At 26.8% G+C, this 17,263-nt stretch overlaps 1 long non-coding RNA gene and 1 pseudogene across 1 annotated transcript; both read left to right on the top strand.

The window, feature by feature from the left end:
- The first annotated feature begins 1,528 nt into the window (after positions 1 to 1,528).
- LOC126306481 (uncharacterized) lies at positions 1,529 to 16,322 on the top strand. Its single transcript, XR_007553551.1, has 2 exons — positions 1,529 to 2,048; positions 15,540 to 16,322. It is a non-coding gene; the product is annotated as an uncharacterized LOC126306481 (long non-coding RNA).
- LOC126306454 (NADH-ubiquinone oxidoreductase chain 5-like) lies at positions 7,702 to 8,878 on the top strand (annotated as a pseudogene).
- Positions 16,323 to 17,263: the final 941 nt, after the last annotated feature.

Below are 17,263 nucleotides of genomic sequence, written 5' to 3'. Positions count from 1 at the left end.
CAATAAAATATTTAATTGATGATTCATTTATTATTATATTTTTATTTCTTGTTAGGAGTGGAATAAATGAAAGTAAGTTGATCTCAAGTCCTATTCAAACCCCAAATCAGGAATTTGATGAAATGGACAGGATCGTTCCTATCATTAATGTTGATAGGAAGAGAAGTTTTGTAGAGTTGTTGGTCATTAAAAAGGAGAGGATTGATACCTCTATAAATGGGGTATGAACCCATTAGCTTGTTTAGCTTACCTTTTTACATTAAGGTGTATGATGCACGTTAGTTTTTGATACTAAAGGAGGTAGTTTAATTCTATCTTATGTAATTTTAATGAAGATAATTTTATTTACTTTATTTACCCTATCAAGGTAACCCTTTAATCAGGTACTTCATTTATTTAATATATAAATCGAAAGTTTTCTTTGAAATTCTTTTATGTATTATTTTGTTTAATTAGGATTAATTTATCCTGCTCATTTTTTTATATATATATAATAAATAATTTATATTAATATATTACATTTAATTGAAATTAAAGTATTATAAGTTCATCTTACCATTATCAATTGATTATTTTAATGCAATTATTTACCTAGGATTATAGCTACTTATGTTTTTAGCTTAAAATAGGTTATTATAATATAATATATATAATAATATGTAATTTAGTATTTAATATTATTATAATTGGATAAAATAAGTAAAATTATTTATTTAAATATAAAATATTATAATTAATTATCAAGTGATTTTGGATTTAGCAATTGATTTAGTATCGGCATAATTCGTGCCAGCAGCCGCGGTTATACGATTGATACAAGTGAATATTAATGGTTAAAACAGTTGTTTATATTCTTAGGGTTGAAATATAAATTTGTAAGGTGAAATGTTAAAATTTATTTGTGGCCCTTTTTATGAATCTGTGAAATTTAAATAATAAACTAGGATTAGATACCCTATTATTTTAAATGTTAATTATATTTACCAGGGTACTATTAGTTAAGGTCTTTAAACCCAAAGAATCTGGCGGTATCTCATTCCATTCAGAGGAACCTACCCCATGATTGATAATACACGATTTACTCTACTTAATTTATTTGTTTGTATATCTCCGTTATCAGAGAATTTTTTTAGAGTTATACTTCTCACGATTTATAATTATAAAATATTTCAGGTCAAGGTGCAGCTTATAGTTAAGAGGAGGTAGGTTACAATAGATTTTTGTTTATAACGGATTTGATAGTGAAATACTGTTAATGAAGGTGGATTTGATAGTAATTTAATTTATTTTATTTAACTGATATTGGCTCTGAGATGTGTACACATCGCCCGTCGCTCTCATTATTGATTATTCTATTTTATTTTAAAGTAGCTACAATTTAGATGAGATAAGTCGTAACATAGTAGATGTACTGGAAAGTGTATCTAGGAAGAGTTTCAAGATATAACTTATTAGTAAAGTGTTTCATTTACACTGAAAATTTTTCTGTGCAAATCAGGATATCTTGATTATTTATTTTATTATATTTATTTTTGGTTTATTTAATTATTTAATATAAATAATTTTATTGTATTTTTGTCTTAGTATATTTTATAGAATTGATTTTTTAAATTATAGTTTATTGGTAATGCAAGTGTTTTATGAAATATTATTTTAAATTTTTTTAAGTAGATTTTATTTATTGTACCTTTTGTATCAGGGTTTATCAAAATTTTAGTATTTATTTTACTTGTCTCGATTTGGGTTGATTTATAAATAATTTATAGTTAATGTATCATAATTATTATTAAATTATTTATAGAAATGAGATGTTAATCGTTTCCCAAGATATCTAGTTTCTTAAGAAAAAATTTAATTTTTTAAAGTTATTTGTTTTTATTTAATTTTTTAAGTAAAAATATTAACTTATTTATTCTTTAAGGGATAAGCTTTGAAGTTAATAACCTATAATTTATTTTATAGAAATATAATAGTAAGCTTTAAACCAGCTATCTTTAAGATTACGTTTTAGTTCATTATTTTTTATTTTGATTTTATAAATATTATAGGTTTTTTATTAAGATTATTAATTTAATTTTAAAATTTTTGTAATAATGATAGAATTAGTATATTTTTTTGTATGAAATTTTTACCTTGTGAACTTATTATAAGGAACTAGGCAAAATTGATTTCCGCCTGTTTATCAAAAAAATGTCCTCTTGTTTATATTTTGAGGTCTGGCCTGCTCACTGAGCGTATTTTTAAAGAGCCGCGGTATTTTGACCGTGCAAAGGTAGCATAATCATTAGTCTCTTAATTAGTGGCTGGAATGAATGGCTTGACGAGAAATCAACTGTCTCTTAATAAATTTTTGAATTTAACTTTTGAGTCAAAAGGCTTAAATTCTTCTTTAGGACGAGAAGACCCTATAGAGCTTGACATTTTACTTTTATATAGTTTTTTGTTTGTCTTTCTATATTTAATGATGATGTTTTGTTGGGGTGACATGAAGAATAGATAAACTCTTCATTATTATATCATTTATTTATGTTTGTTATTTTGATCCATAATTTATGATCATAAGATTAAGTTACCTTAAAGATAACAGCGTAATTGTTTTTGAGAGCTCATATCGACAAAGCAGATTGCGACCTCGATGTTGGATTAAGAAAAACTTTGGGTGCAGGAGCCCAATGATTAGGTCTGTTCGACCTTTAAATTCTTACATGATCTGAGTTCAGACCGGCGTGAGCCAGGTCGGTTTCTATCCTAAGATTGTTAATCCATATTAGTACGAAAGGACCATATGGTTAAAATATTTTTTGTTATATTGATTAATATTAATTTATTTACTATTTTGACAGATTAATGTGTTGAATTTAGAATTCATTTATGTAGATTTTTTCTGCAAATAGTATTGATACTTTATGATTTATTTATATTTATTTTGAATTTTCTTTTATTGGTTATTTGTGTTTTAATTAGTGTCGCCTTTTTAACTTTATTAGAGCGTAAGGTTTTAGGTTATATTCAGATTCGAAAGGGTCCAAATAAGGTAGGTTTTGTTGGAATTCCTCAGCCATTTAGAGATGCTATTAAGTTAATTTGTAAGGAGCAGCCAATTCCTATTATATCTAATTACCCACTTTATTATTTTTCCCCTGTTTTTAATTTAATGATTTCTTTAGCCGTTTGAGTAATTTTTCCTTATTTAACTTATATGTGTTCTTTTTCTTATGGATTTTTATTTTTTTTATGTTGTACTAGATTAGGTGTTTATACTGTTATAATTGCTGGTTGATCTTCTAATTCAAATTATTCATTATTAGGTTCTCTTCGTTCTGTTGCTCAAACAATTTCTTATGAAGTTAGTTTAGCTTTAATTTTATTGTCTTTAATTATTTTAATTGGTAGTTGTAATATGTTTGATTTTATAAACTATCAGCTTTATTGTTGATTTATTATTATTTCTTTTCCTTTAGCTTTAGCTTGTTTTGCTTCTTGCTTAGCTGAAACTAATCGTACTCCTTTTGATTTTGCTGAAGGGGAATCTGAGTTAGTTTCAGGATTTAATATTGAGTATGGTGCGGGTGGTTTTACTTTAATTTTTTTAGCTGAATATACTAGAATTGTCTTCATAAGAATGTTATTGGCTTTAATTTTTTTGGGCATGGTTTTTATTCTTTTATATTTTTTATTAAGCTTGCTATTATATCTTTTGGTTTTATTTGGGTTCGTGGAACATTACCACGGTTCCGTTATGATAAATTAATGTACTTAGCTTGAAAAAGTTTTTTACCTTTATCTTTGAATTTTTTTATTTTCTTTGTTGGTTTAAAGATTTTATTTATCTCATTTGTTTAGTGAAATTTTTTGAGAAAAGTTAATAGAAGAGTTAAACTTCTAATTTTATGTTTTCAAAACATATGCTTTTCCTAAGCTAATTAACTTTATTCCTTAATTAATTTATCTCATGCGTTTGCGACATGGACATTAATTAAGAAATATTTGAAGTAAATAATTGTTAAGATTTGACCTGTTATAATATAAGGTTCTTCAACAGGTCGTTTACCAATTCACGTTAGTAAGCATACAACAACTACTATAATTCAGAATAAAATTTGATTAATAGGGTAAAATTGAATGCCTCGGAATGGTGTTTTATTATAAAATGGTAAAATTATTAAGATTCTAATTGATGAAAATAATGCAATAACACCTCCTAACTTATTAGGGATAGATCGTAGAATTGCATATGCAAATAGGAAATATCATTCTGGTTGAATGTGAACTGGTGTTACTAATGGGTTGGCAGGTACAAAGTTATCTGGATCTCCTAATAGGTAAGGATTAATTAAACATAGTATAATTAATAATGATGTTATTATTACAAATGTAATAGAATCCTTAAAGGTAAAGTATGGATGGAATGGAATTTTTTCAATATCTCCATTTAGTCCAAGAGGATTATTAGATCCTGTTTGGTGAAGAAAAAATAAATGAATTGCTGCTATAGCAGCAATAATAAATGGTAATACAAAATGGAATGTGAAGAATCGATTTAATGTTGCATTATCAACAGCGAATCCTCCTCATACTCATTGGACTAAATCTGTTCCTAAGTATGGGATTGCTGATAATAAATTAGTAATAACTGTTGTACCTCAAAAAGATATTTGGCCTCAGGGTAAGACATATCCTATAAATGCAGTTGCTATAACTAAAAATAAAATCACTGTACCAATTATTCAGGTATGTATATATATATATATAAGATCCATAGTAAATTCCCCGTCCTACATGTAAGTAAATACAAATAAAAAATATAGATGCTCCATTTGCGTGTAAGGTTCGGATAATTCAACCATTATTTACGTCTCGGCAGATGTGTACTACACTACTGAATGCTATTTCAATATTTGATGTATAATGTATAGCTAAAAATAGTCCAGTTACGATTTGAATTACCAAACATAACCCTAATAGGGATCCAAAATTTCATCAAAATGAAATATTTGTTGGGGCAGGTAAGTCAATTAAAGAGTTATTAATAATTTTAATTAAAGGATGTCTTAATCGTAAGGGTTTTCATTAGTAATTATCTTATTTTACGAATAGGTCCCTGATTAATATTGGTGATTTTAACAACTGCTAGTAGTGCTAAAAATAAATAAATTATTATTATTATTGTAATAATGAATGTTGGTCTATTATATAATTTTTCTAAAGATATTGTTATTTCTTGATAATTGATTGAATTATCAATATTTATAGTTTCGGTGTTTTTGAAAAAGTCTATAAATATAGATATACCTAGAATAATTAATATTAATATGATAAATACTCACATTATTAATGTAATAATTATAGTGATTGATTTAGGCTGAAATATTTCGTTTGATGCAATTCTTGTAATGTAAATAAATAATACTAGTATACCACCAAGAAATGTTAAAAATAAAATATATGATAATCAATATCTTTCTATTATTGTTCCTGTTATTAATCCAACTAGGAAGGTTTGAAGGATAATAAAAAGCATTATTGATATTGGGTGTCTTAATTTAATAAAATTAATATTTATTACATTTGATAATGATATAATTATTATTTTGATCATATCAGGGGTTAGTTTATTTAAAATACCGGTTTTGGGGACCGATGATGGAAGCTTTTCCACCTCTGAAGTTTTAAAAGTGGATGCTGGACTTATTTCCGGTTTAAAAGACCGGCGTTTTTTTGAAACTATTAAAACTAATGTTTATATTCTCTATTTTTACTTCTTTATTGATTTATTTTGCTGGTGTTTATGTTTTTTCTTCTAAACGTAAACATTTATTAATGGTTCTTTTGAGATTAGAATATATTGTTCTTTCTTTATTTATGTTAGTTATTGTTTTTCTTATTGAGTTTGATTATGATTATTTTTTTCCTGTTTTTTTTTAGTTTTTTCTGTTTGTGAGGGTGCTTTAGGTCTTTCTATTTTAGTTTCAATAATTCGTTCTCATGGTAATGATTTTTTTAATTCTTTTGGTTTATCTTTATGTTAAAGTATTTATTTATAACTATTTTTTTGATCCCTCTTTGTTTATTAAATAATTGTTGATGGTTGGTTCATTCTTTAATGTTTCTGTCGGGTTTTGTTTTTATAATTTGTGTTTATTCATATGCTGATTTGAATATAATTAGATATTATTTTGGTATTGATTATTTTTCTTTTAGTTTAATTTTACTTAGTTTTTGGATTTGTTCTTTAATAATCACTGCTAGAGGTTCAGTTTATTTAAGTTCATATCATTCTAATTTTTTTGTTTTTATGGTTTTGATTTTAATAATTATGCTTTATTGTTCATTTGCTAGATTAAGTCTTCTTTCTTTTTATATTTTTTTTAGGCTAGATTAGTTCCTACTTTACTTTTAATTTTGGGTTGGGGTTATCAACCTGAGCGTTTGCAGGCTGGTGTTTATTTAATTTTTTATACTTTGGTTGCTAGATTACCTTTATTATTAGTTTTATTTAAGGTTTCTGATTTTTCTAATACTTTATATTTTCCTTTATTGGTTGATTTTGGTTCTTATTATTTTATGTTTTATGTATTTATAATTTTGGCTTTTTTAGTTAAGATACCTATGTTTTTGGTTCATTTATGACTTCCTAAGGCTCATGTAGAGGCCCCTATTTCAGGTAGAATAATTCTTGCTGGTGTTTTATTAAAGTTAGGTGGTTATGGTATTTTTCGTGTTATAAAGGTTATTTCTTATTTGGGTTTAAAGTTTAATTATTTTTGATTGTCTTTAGGTTTATCTGGGGGTGTTATTGTAAGATTTATTTGTTTTCGTCAGGTTGATTTAAAGTCTTTAATTGCATATTCTTCTGTTGCTCATATAAGAATGGTTATTGGTGGATTGATGACTATGAATTGATGAGGTTGTGTAGGTTCTCTTTCTCTAATGGTTGGTCATGGTTTATGTTCTTCTGGTTTATTTTGTTTATCTAATATTATTTATGAACGTTTAGGTAGACGAAGATTATTAATTAACAAGGGTATAATTAATTTGATGCCAAGAATGGCTTTATGATGATTTCTTTTAAGATCATCAAATATGGCTGCTCCTCCTTCTTTAAATTTGGTAGGTGAAATTAGATTATTAAATAGAATTATATCTTGATCTTCTTTTAGATTCATTGCTTTGATTTTTTTATCTTTTTTTAGAGCTGTTTATACTTTGTATATATATTCTTATTCTCAGCATGGGAATTATTATTCTGGAGTTTATACTTGTTCTCTTGGTTATTTTCGTGAATATCATCTTTTACTTTTACATTGATTGCCTTTAAATATTCTCTGTTTAAAGGGTGAATATTTCTTTGTTTAGTTTGCTTAGGTATTTTAATTAAAAATATTGTTTTGTGGAATCAATGATATGAAGTTTTTCATCTTAGGCCGTGAATTTATTTTCTATTTGTTCTTTGAGTTTTTTTTCTTTGTTTATTTCGAGAACTATAATTTTTATTTTAGGTATTTATTATTTAATAATTGATTATAGAGTTTTTGTTGAGTGAGAGCTTTTCAATTTAAATGGTTCTATAGTTGTTATAACTTTAATTTTGGATTGAATATCTCTTATTTTTATATCTTTTGTTATATATATTTCTTCTTTGGTTATTTATTATAGAGAGGATTATATATCTGGTGAAAAGAATATAAATCGTTTTATTATTATTGTTTTAATATTTATTCTTTCTATAGGTTTTTTAATTATTAGTCCTAATTTAATTAGAATTTTATTAGGTTGAGATGGTTTAGGTTTAGTTTCTTATTGATTAGTTATTTATTATCAAAATGTAAAATCTTATAGTGCTGGTATATTAACTGCACTTTCTAATCGTATTGGTGATGTTGCTATTTTAATTTCTATTGCATGAATGTTAAATTTTGGTGGTTGAAATTATATTTATTATTATGATTTTATTTCTAATTCTTTTGAAATAAAGCTCATTACTATATTAATTGTTTTAGCAGCTATAACTAAGAGAGCTCAGATTCCTTTCTCTTCATGACTTCCTGCTGCTATAGCAGCTCCTACTCCTGTTTCTGCTTTAGTTCATTCTTCTGCTCTTGTTACTGCTGGTGTTTATTTATTAATTCGTTTTAGACCAATATTGGATACTTATAATTGTGGTTGATTTTTACTTTTAATTGGTTGTATAACTATATTTATGGCTGGATTGGGCGCTAATTTTGAGTTTGATTTAAAGAAGATTATTGCTCTTTCTACTTTAAGACAACTTGGTTTAATAATAAGAATTTTGGCTATAGGTTATCCAAAGCTTGCATTTTTTCATTTATTGGCTCATGCTTTATTTAAGGCATTATTATTTATATGTGCAGGTTCAATAATTCATAATTTGAAGGATTCTCAGGATATTCGTTTTATAGGATCAATTGTTAATTTCATACCTTTAACTTCAGTTTGTTTTAATGTTTCTAGTTTATCTTTGTGTGGAATACCTTTTTTAGCGGGATTTTATTCAAAGGATTTAATTCTTGAGATGGTTTGTTTAAGATAAATTAATTGTTTAATTTTTTTTCTTTATTTTTTTTCTACTGGTTTAACTGCTTCTTATTCTTTTCGTTTGTTTTATTATTCAATATCTGGTGATAATAATTTTTATTCTAGATTTTCTTTTGATGATAAGGGTTATTATATTTCATTTGGAATAATTGGTCTATTGTTTGTTGCTGTTTTTGGTGGTAGTCTTTTATCTTGATTAATTTTTCCTATTCCTCATGTGATTGCTTTACCTTATTATTTAAAGTTTTTAACTATTACAGTTGTTATTTTAGGTGCTTATTTAGGTTATCTTATTTCTAATTTTGATTTTTCTCATAATTTATTTTCTTTAAGTATACTTTCTTTTGTTAGATTTGCTGGTTCTATATGATTTATACCTTTTCTTTCAACTAAGTTTATTAGATATATTCCTTTAAATATAGGTTATTATTCATCTAAGTCATTTGATTATGGTTGAGGTGAATTACTTGGTGGTCAAGGTTTATATAGATTATTTATTTATTTAATTGGTTATATTCAAGGTTGATATGATTCTAATTTCAAGATTTATCTTTTAACTTTTATTTTTTGAATATTTATTTTGGTAATATTGTTTTTCGTTTACTTAAATAGCTTATAATTAGAGCGTGACACTGAAGATGTTAAGGAAGTATTTTTACTTTTAAGTATTTATAAATATAGATATATTATTTTTACAGTGAAAATGTAATGTTTTATTTAAACTATATAAATTTTAGAAATATTAACGGAGTTTAACCGCTAATATAAAAAGTTAGCAGCTTTCATATTGGCTTTACATTTCCTTAATTGGAACTATTATAGTTCAATTATATTATTAACAGTAATACGCCTCTTTTTGGCTTCAATTAATAAGAATAAGGGTAGTACATACCAATCTTCCAGGTCGAAACTGACTGCAATATTTCGCTTCTTATTCTATTTAAGGTTGATTGATAATATCAATACTTTTTGAATGCAACCCAAATGTTATATTTAACTACAACCCTTTATTCTGCTCATTGTAATGCTCCTTGGTTTCATTCATGGTATAGTCCTCCTAATAGAACTAGAATAAAAAATATTGTTGATACTGTTCAGATTATAATGTCTGAAGTTTTAAAAATAATTACAATTGGTAGAATTAGTGCAATTTCTACATCAAAAATTAAAAAGATTACTGCGATTAGGAAGAATCGTATTGAGAATGGTATTCGTGCTGATCTTTTTGGATCAAACCCACATTCAAATGGTGATCTTTTTTCTCGATCATTAATTAATTTTTTTGATAGTGTTGTTGCCAGGATTATAACAATTATTGGAATAATATATCTAATGAAAACTCTTGTTGATAGAATTAGAATTGTTTTTCTTGATTTATATCAAGCTTTCTGATTGGAAGTCAAATGTACTATTTATACTAGAAAAACAATTATCTACCTCATCAATAAATAGAGATATATAACAATAATCATACTACATCTACGAAGTGTCAGTATCATGCTGCTGCTTCAAATCCAAAGTGATGTCTTGGTGAAAATTGATTTATTGAGTGTCGAAGTAGACATGTTGATAAAAAGATTGTTCCAATAATTACGTGTAAACCATGGAATCCTGTTGCAACAAAGAATGTTGATCCATAAACTGCATCTGCAATGGTAAAAGGTGCTTCTCAATATTCATATGCTTGAAGTATTGTAAAGTATAGTCCTAATAACACTGTGAAGAATAATCCTTGTAGTGCTTGAGTATGATTAGATTCCATTAAACTATGATGTGCTCATGTTACTGTTACTCCTGATGCTAAAAGAATAGCTGTATTAAGTAATGGAATTTGTATAGGGTTAAAGGGTTGAATTCCTATTGGAGGTCATAGTATTCCTAGTTCAATTGTTGGTGCTAATCTTCTTCTAAAGAATGCTCAAAAAAAAGAAACGAAAAATAATACCTCTGATGCAATAAATAAAATTATTCCTCATCGTAATCCAATTGATACAAATCCTGTATGTAATCCTTGATATGTTCCTTCTCGTACTACATCTCGTCATCATTGAATTATAGTTAGTAGGGTAATTCCAAATCCAATTATGAATAAGTTAATATTAAATAGGTGGAATCATTTTGCTAGTCCTGATACTAGGACTATTGCTCCAATTGCTCCTGTTAATGGTCAAGGTCTATAGTCTACTAAGTGGAATGGGTGGTTTGAGTGAGTTGTTAACATAGGTTTAATATACTTCTCTAGAATATAGAGTTCTTGGAATTGAGAAAACATAGGCTTGAATTATTGCTACTGCTGATTCTAGAATTAATAGAAGTATTTGTCCAATAATTAGTAATGAGATTAAGTTTATTGCTATAGATGGTCCTGTGTTTCCTAATAAGGTTAATAATAAGTGTCCTGCAATTATATTTGCTGCCAACCGTACTGCTAATGTACCTGGTCAAATAACATTACTAATTGTTTCAATTAGTACTATAAATGATATTAATGCAGGCGGTGTACCTTGTGATACAAGGTGTGTAAATATATGATTAGTATGGTTAATTCATCCAAATAATATAAATGTTAGCCATATAGGTAGGGCAATTGCAAATGTTAATGCTAAATGTCTTGTTCTAGTAAAAATATAAGGGAATAATCCTATGAAATTGTTAAATAATATTATAATAAAAATTGAGATGAAAATGAATGTTGTTCCATTAAATGATTTTGGTCCAAGAAGTGCTTTAAATTCATTATGTAAGGTTAAATTTAGTTTATTTCAGATAATGTTAATTCGTGATGGTGTAAGTCAAAATAGTGATGGGATTAATAATAGTCCTAGAAATGTTCTAGTTCAATTTAATGATAAATTAAAGATGTTAGTTGATGGGTCAAATGTTGAGAATAGATTTGTTATCATTTTCAATTGAAGTTTTTTATTTCAATTGTTCCTTTTTCTGCTCTTTTAATAAGGTTAGGTTTAAATGAGAAGAAGTTTATTTGATTAAACAAGATTAATGTAGCTGAAAATATAATGAATAGTGAGAATCATATAAGAGGGGATATTTGAGGGATTTGGATATAATTTCCCCATCAGAAGTAGTCGTTAATTTACTATTATTTGGTTTAAGAGACCATTACTTACTTTCAGTCATCTGATGAATTTCAAGGTGTACTAATTTTTTTTAGTTACTTTAGATTGACACTCTAATGTTATTTATTTTAACTAACTCCTTAAATTATGTTAGATAATCACTTAATAAATAAATTTACTGAAGTTCTTTCAATTACAATTGGTATAAATCTGTGGTTTGCTCCACAGATTTCTGAGCATTGTCCAAAGAATAATCCAGGTCGATTTATTGTGAATGTTCCTTGATTTAACCGACCTGGCGTTGCATCAATTTTAACCCCTAATGCAGGAACTGCTCATGAGTGTAGAACATCTGATGCCCTTGTTAATACTCGTACTTCTGTATTTATTGGTAGGATTGTTCGGTTATCTACATCTAGTAGTCGGAATCCATCATTTTCTAGGTCTTGTTCTGGTGTTATATAAGTGTCAAATTCTACGTCTATGAAGTCTGAATATTCATATCTTCAATATCATTGTCGTCCAATGGTTTTAATTGTAATTATTGCATCTACTGAATCATCAAGTAAATATAATAGTCGTAATGATGGAAGGGCAATAAAAATTAATGTAATTGCTGGTAAAGCTGTTCAGATTGTTTCAATTAAATGTCCATGAAGTATATTACGGTTAGTATAGGCAATAAATAATATATAACTTAGGGCATAACCTACAATTACTGTAATTAATAATAATACGACCATAGTATGATCATGAAAGAATGATAGTTGCTCCATTAATGGTGAAGCTCCATCTTGAAGAGATAAATTTGATCATGTTGCCATTAATAAATATTTTCTAATAAAAGGTCAAACCTTTATTTGTAGAGCTTAAATCTACTGCACTAATCTGCCATATTAGAATCTAGAGATTAATGGTAATTCTGAGTAACTATGTTCTGCAGGAGGGTTATTTTGTAGTCATTCTGTTGATCTTCTTATGTTAGCTCTAAATATAATTGCTCGGTTTGTAATCATTCTTTCTCATATAATTACAATGAATATAATGATTCCTACAATAGAAATTGTAGACCCAATTCTTGATACTACGTTTCATGATGTATATGCGTCTGGGTAGTCAGAGTATCGTCGAGGTATTCCTGCTAATCCTAGGAAGTGTTGAGGAAAGAATGTTAAATTTACTCCAATGAATATAATTGTAAATTGGATTTTTAATCATGTATTATTTATAGTTAATCCTGTAAATAGTGGATATCATTGAATGACACCTCCTATAATTGCAAATACTGCTCCTATAGATAATACATAATGAAAGTGGGCTACTACATAATATGTATCATGTAATACAATATCAAGTGATGAATTTGCTAATACTAATCCTGTTAATCCACCAATTGTAAATAGGAAAATAAATCCTAGAGCTCATAATAATGGTGGATTGAACTTGAATTTAGTTCCATATAATGTAGCTAATCATCTAAATACCTTAATTCCTGTAGGTACAGCAATAATTATTGTTGCTGATGTAAAATATACTCGTGTGTCAACATCCATTCCTACTGTAAATATATGATGTGCTCATACAATAAATCCTATTAGTCCAATTGATAGTATAGCATAAATTATACCTAATGTTCCAAATGATTCAATTTTTCCTCTTTCTTGACATACAATATGTGAAATAATTCCGAACCACGGTAGAATTAAAATATAAACTTCTGGGTGTCCAAAGAATCAAAATAGATGTTGATATAGAATTGGGTCACCCCCTCCTGCAGGGTCAAAGAATGATGTATTTAAATTTCGATCTGTTAATAATATAGTAATAGCTCCTGCTAAAACTGGAAGTGAAAGAAGGAGAAGTAATGCTGTAATAGCTACAGATCATACAAATAAAGGTGTTTGATCTAAAGTTATACTTTCTGATCGTATATTAATTGCTGTTGTAATGAAATTCACTGCACCAAGAATAGATGATACACCTGCTAAGTGCAGTGAAAAAATAGCTAGATCTACAGATGCACCCCCGTGTGCAATAGCTCCTGCTAGAGGAGGGTAAACTGTTCATCCTGTACCAGCACCATTATCTACTATAGAAGATGTAAGAAGAAGGGTTAGTGAAGGTGGTAGTAATCAAAAACTTATATTACTTATTCGTGGAAATGCTATATCTGGTGCACCAATTATTAGTGGAACAAGTCAATTACCAAATCCACCAATTATAATAGGTATATAATAGGTATATAATTATAATTTGTATCAATTGGATTACGATTATTTATTAGTGAAAAGAAAGATTAAATAAGAAATAATTTAATACATTTATTGCTATACATGTTCCATATTAATCTTTAATTATATATAATAGAGAAGTTGTTGTGGTCATACATAGGGTCGTTTCTTTTTTTTTGTTAATGTTTTTTTCTTTTTTTTCTTTAAATATTTGAATCTTTTATTTTTTCCTGAATTAATAGATTTAAAATTTTCTTATTTTTTATTTTTAAAAGTTTTATTCTTGCTTGTTTATTCACTTTTTCTTTGTATTATATGTAAGTTTTGTTAGGCTAAATGTTCTTTTTGCAGTAATTTGATTTAATTATCAAGTGATTTTTGATTTAGCAATTGATTTAGTATCGGCATAATTCGTGCCAGCAGCCACGGTTATACGATTGATACAAGTGAATATTATTGGTTAAAACAGTTGTTTATATTATTAGGGTTGAAATATAAATTTGTAAGGTGAAATGTTAAAATTTATTTGTGGCCCTTTTTATGAATCTGTGAAATTTAAATAATAAACTAGGATTAGATACCCTATTATTTTAAATGTTAATTATATTTACCAGGGTACTATTAGTTAAGGTCTTTAAACCCAAAGAATTTGGCGGTATCTCATTCCATTCAGAGGAACCTACCCCATGATTGATAATACACGATTTACTCTACTTAATTTATTTGTTTGTATATCTCCGTTATCTGAGAATCTTTTTAGAGTTATAATTCTCAAGATTTATAATTATAAAATATTTCAGGTCAAGGTGCAGCTTATAGTTAAGAGGAGGTGGGTTACAATAGATTTTTGTTTATAACGGATTTGATAGTGAAATACTGTTAATGAAGGTGGATTTGATAGTAATTAAATTTATTTAATTTAACTGATATTGGCTCTGAGATGTGTACACATCGCCCGTCGCTCTCATTATTGATTATTCTATTTTATTTTAAAGTAGCTTCAATTTAGATGAGATAAGTCGTAACATAGTAGATGTACTGGAAAGTGTATCTAGGAAGAGTTTCAAGATATAACTTATTAGTAAAGTGTTTCATTTACACTGAAAATTTTTCTGTGCAAATCAGGATATCTTGATTATTTATTTTATTATATTTATTTTTTGTTTATTTAATTATTTAATATAAATAATTTTATTGTATTTTTGTCTTAGTATATTTTATAGAATTGATTTTTTAAATTATAGTTTATTGGTAATGTAAGTGTTTCATGAAATATTATTTTAAATTTTTTTAAGTAGATTTTATTTATTGTACCTTTTGTATCAGGGTTTATCAAAATTTTAGTATTTATTTTACTTGTCTCGATTTGGGTTGATTTATAAATAATTTATAGTTAATGTATCATAATTATTATTAAATTATTTATAGAAATGAGATGTTAATCGTTTCCCAAGATATCTAGTTTCTTAAGAAAAAATGTAATTTTTTAAAGTTATTTGTTTTTATTTAATTTTTTAAGTAAAAATATTAACTTATTTATTCTTTAAGGGATAAGCTTTGAAGTTAATAACCTATAATTTATTTTATAGAAATATAATAGTAAGCTTTAAACCAGCTATCTTTAAGATTACGTTTTAGTTCATTATTTTTTATTTTGATTTTATATATATTTTAGGTTTTTTATTAAGATTATTAATTTAATTTTAAAATTTTTGTAATAATGATAGAATTAGTATATTTATTTGTATGAAATTTTTACCTTGTGAACTTATTATAAGGAACTAGGCAAAATTGATTTCCGCCTGTTTATCAAAAACATGTCCTCTTGTTTATATTTTGAGGTCTGGCCTGCTCACTGAGCGTATTTTTAAAGAGCCGCGGTATTTTGACCGTGCAAAGGTAGCATAATCATTAGTCTCTTAATTAGTGGCTGGAATGAATGGCTTGACGAGAAATCAACTGTCTCTTAATAAATTTTTGAATTTAACTTTTGAGTCAAAAGGCTTAAATTCTTCTTTAGGACGAGAAGACCCTATAGAGCTTGACATTTTACTTTTATATAGTTTTTTGTTTGTCTTTCTATATTTAATGATGATGTTTTGTTGGGGTGACATGAAGAATAGATAAACTCTTCATTATTATATCATTTATTTATGTTTGTTATTTTGATCCATAATTTATGATCATAAGATTAAGTTACCTTAGGGATAACAGCGTAATTGTTTTTGAGAGCTCATATCGACATAGCAGATTGCGACCTCGATGTTGGATTAAGAAAAATTTTGGGTGCAGGAGCCCAATGATTAGGTCTGTTCGACCTTTAAATTCTTACATGATCTGAGTTCAGACCGGCGTGAGCCAGGTCGGTTTCTATCCTAAGATTGTTAATCCATATTAGTACGAAAGGACCATATGGTTAAAATATTTTTTGTTATATTGATTAATATTAATTTATTTACTATTTTGACAGATTAATGTGTTGAATTTAGAATTCATTTATGTAGATTTTTTCTACAAATAGTATTGATACTTTACGATTTATTTATATTTATTTTGAATTTTCTTTTATTGGTTATTTGTGTTTTAATTAGTGTTGCCTTTTGAACTTTATTAGAGCGTAAGGTTTTAGGTTATATTCAGATTCGAAAGGGTCCAAATAAGGTAGGTTTTGTTGGAATTCCTCAGCCATTTAGAGATGCTATTAAGTTAATTTGTAAGGAGCAGCCAATTCCTATTATATCTAATTACCTACTTTATTATTTTTCCCCTGTTTTTAATTTAATGATTTCTTTAGCCGTTTGAGTAATTTTTCCTTATTTAACTTATATGTGTTCTTTTTCTTATGGATTTTTATTTTTTTTATGTTGTACTAGATTAGGTGTTTATACTGTTATAATTGCTGGTTGATCTTCTAATTCAAATTATTCATTATTAGGTTCTCTTCGTTCTGTTGCTCAAACAATTTCTTATGAAGTTAGTTTAGCTTTAATTTTATTGTCTTTAATTATTTTAATTGGTAGTTTTAATATGTTTGATTTTATAAACTATCAGCTCTATTGTTGATTTATTATTATTTCTTTTCCTTTAGCTTTAGCTTGTTTTGCTTCTTGCTTAGCTGAAACTAATCGTACTCCTTTTGATTTTGCTGAAGGGGAATCTGAGTTAGTTTCAGGATTTAATATTGAGTATGGTGCGGGTGGTTTTACTTTAATTTTTTTAGCTGAATATACTAGAATTGTCTTCATAAGAATGTTATTGGCTTTAATTTTTTTGGGCGGTGATTTTTATTCTTTTATATTTTTTATTAAGCTTGCTATTATATCTTTTGGTTTTATTTGGGTTCGTGGAACATTACCACGGTTCCGTTATGATAAATTAATGTACTTAGCTTGAAAAAGT

This window comes from Schistocerca gregaria, unplaced genomic scaffold (genome assembly GCF_023897955.1).
Source record: "Schistocerca gregaria isolate iqSchGreg1 unplaced genomic scaffold, iqSchGreg1.2 ptg000333l, whole genome shotgun sequence".
Taxonomy (NCBI): domain Eukaryota; kingdom Metazoa; phylum Arthropoda; class Insecta; order Orthoptera; family Acrididae; genus Schistocerca; species Schistocerca gregaria.
This window is presented reverse-complemented; position numbering and strand designations above follow the sequence as displayed.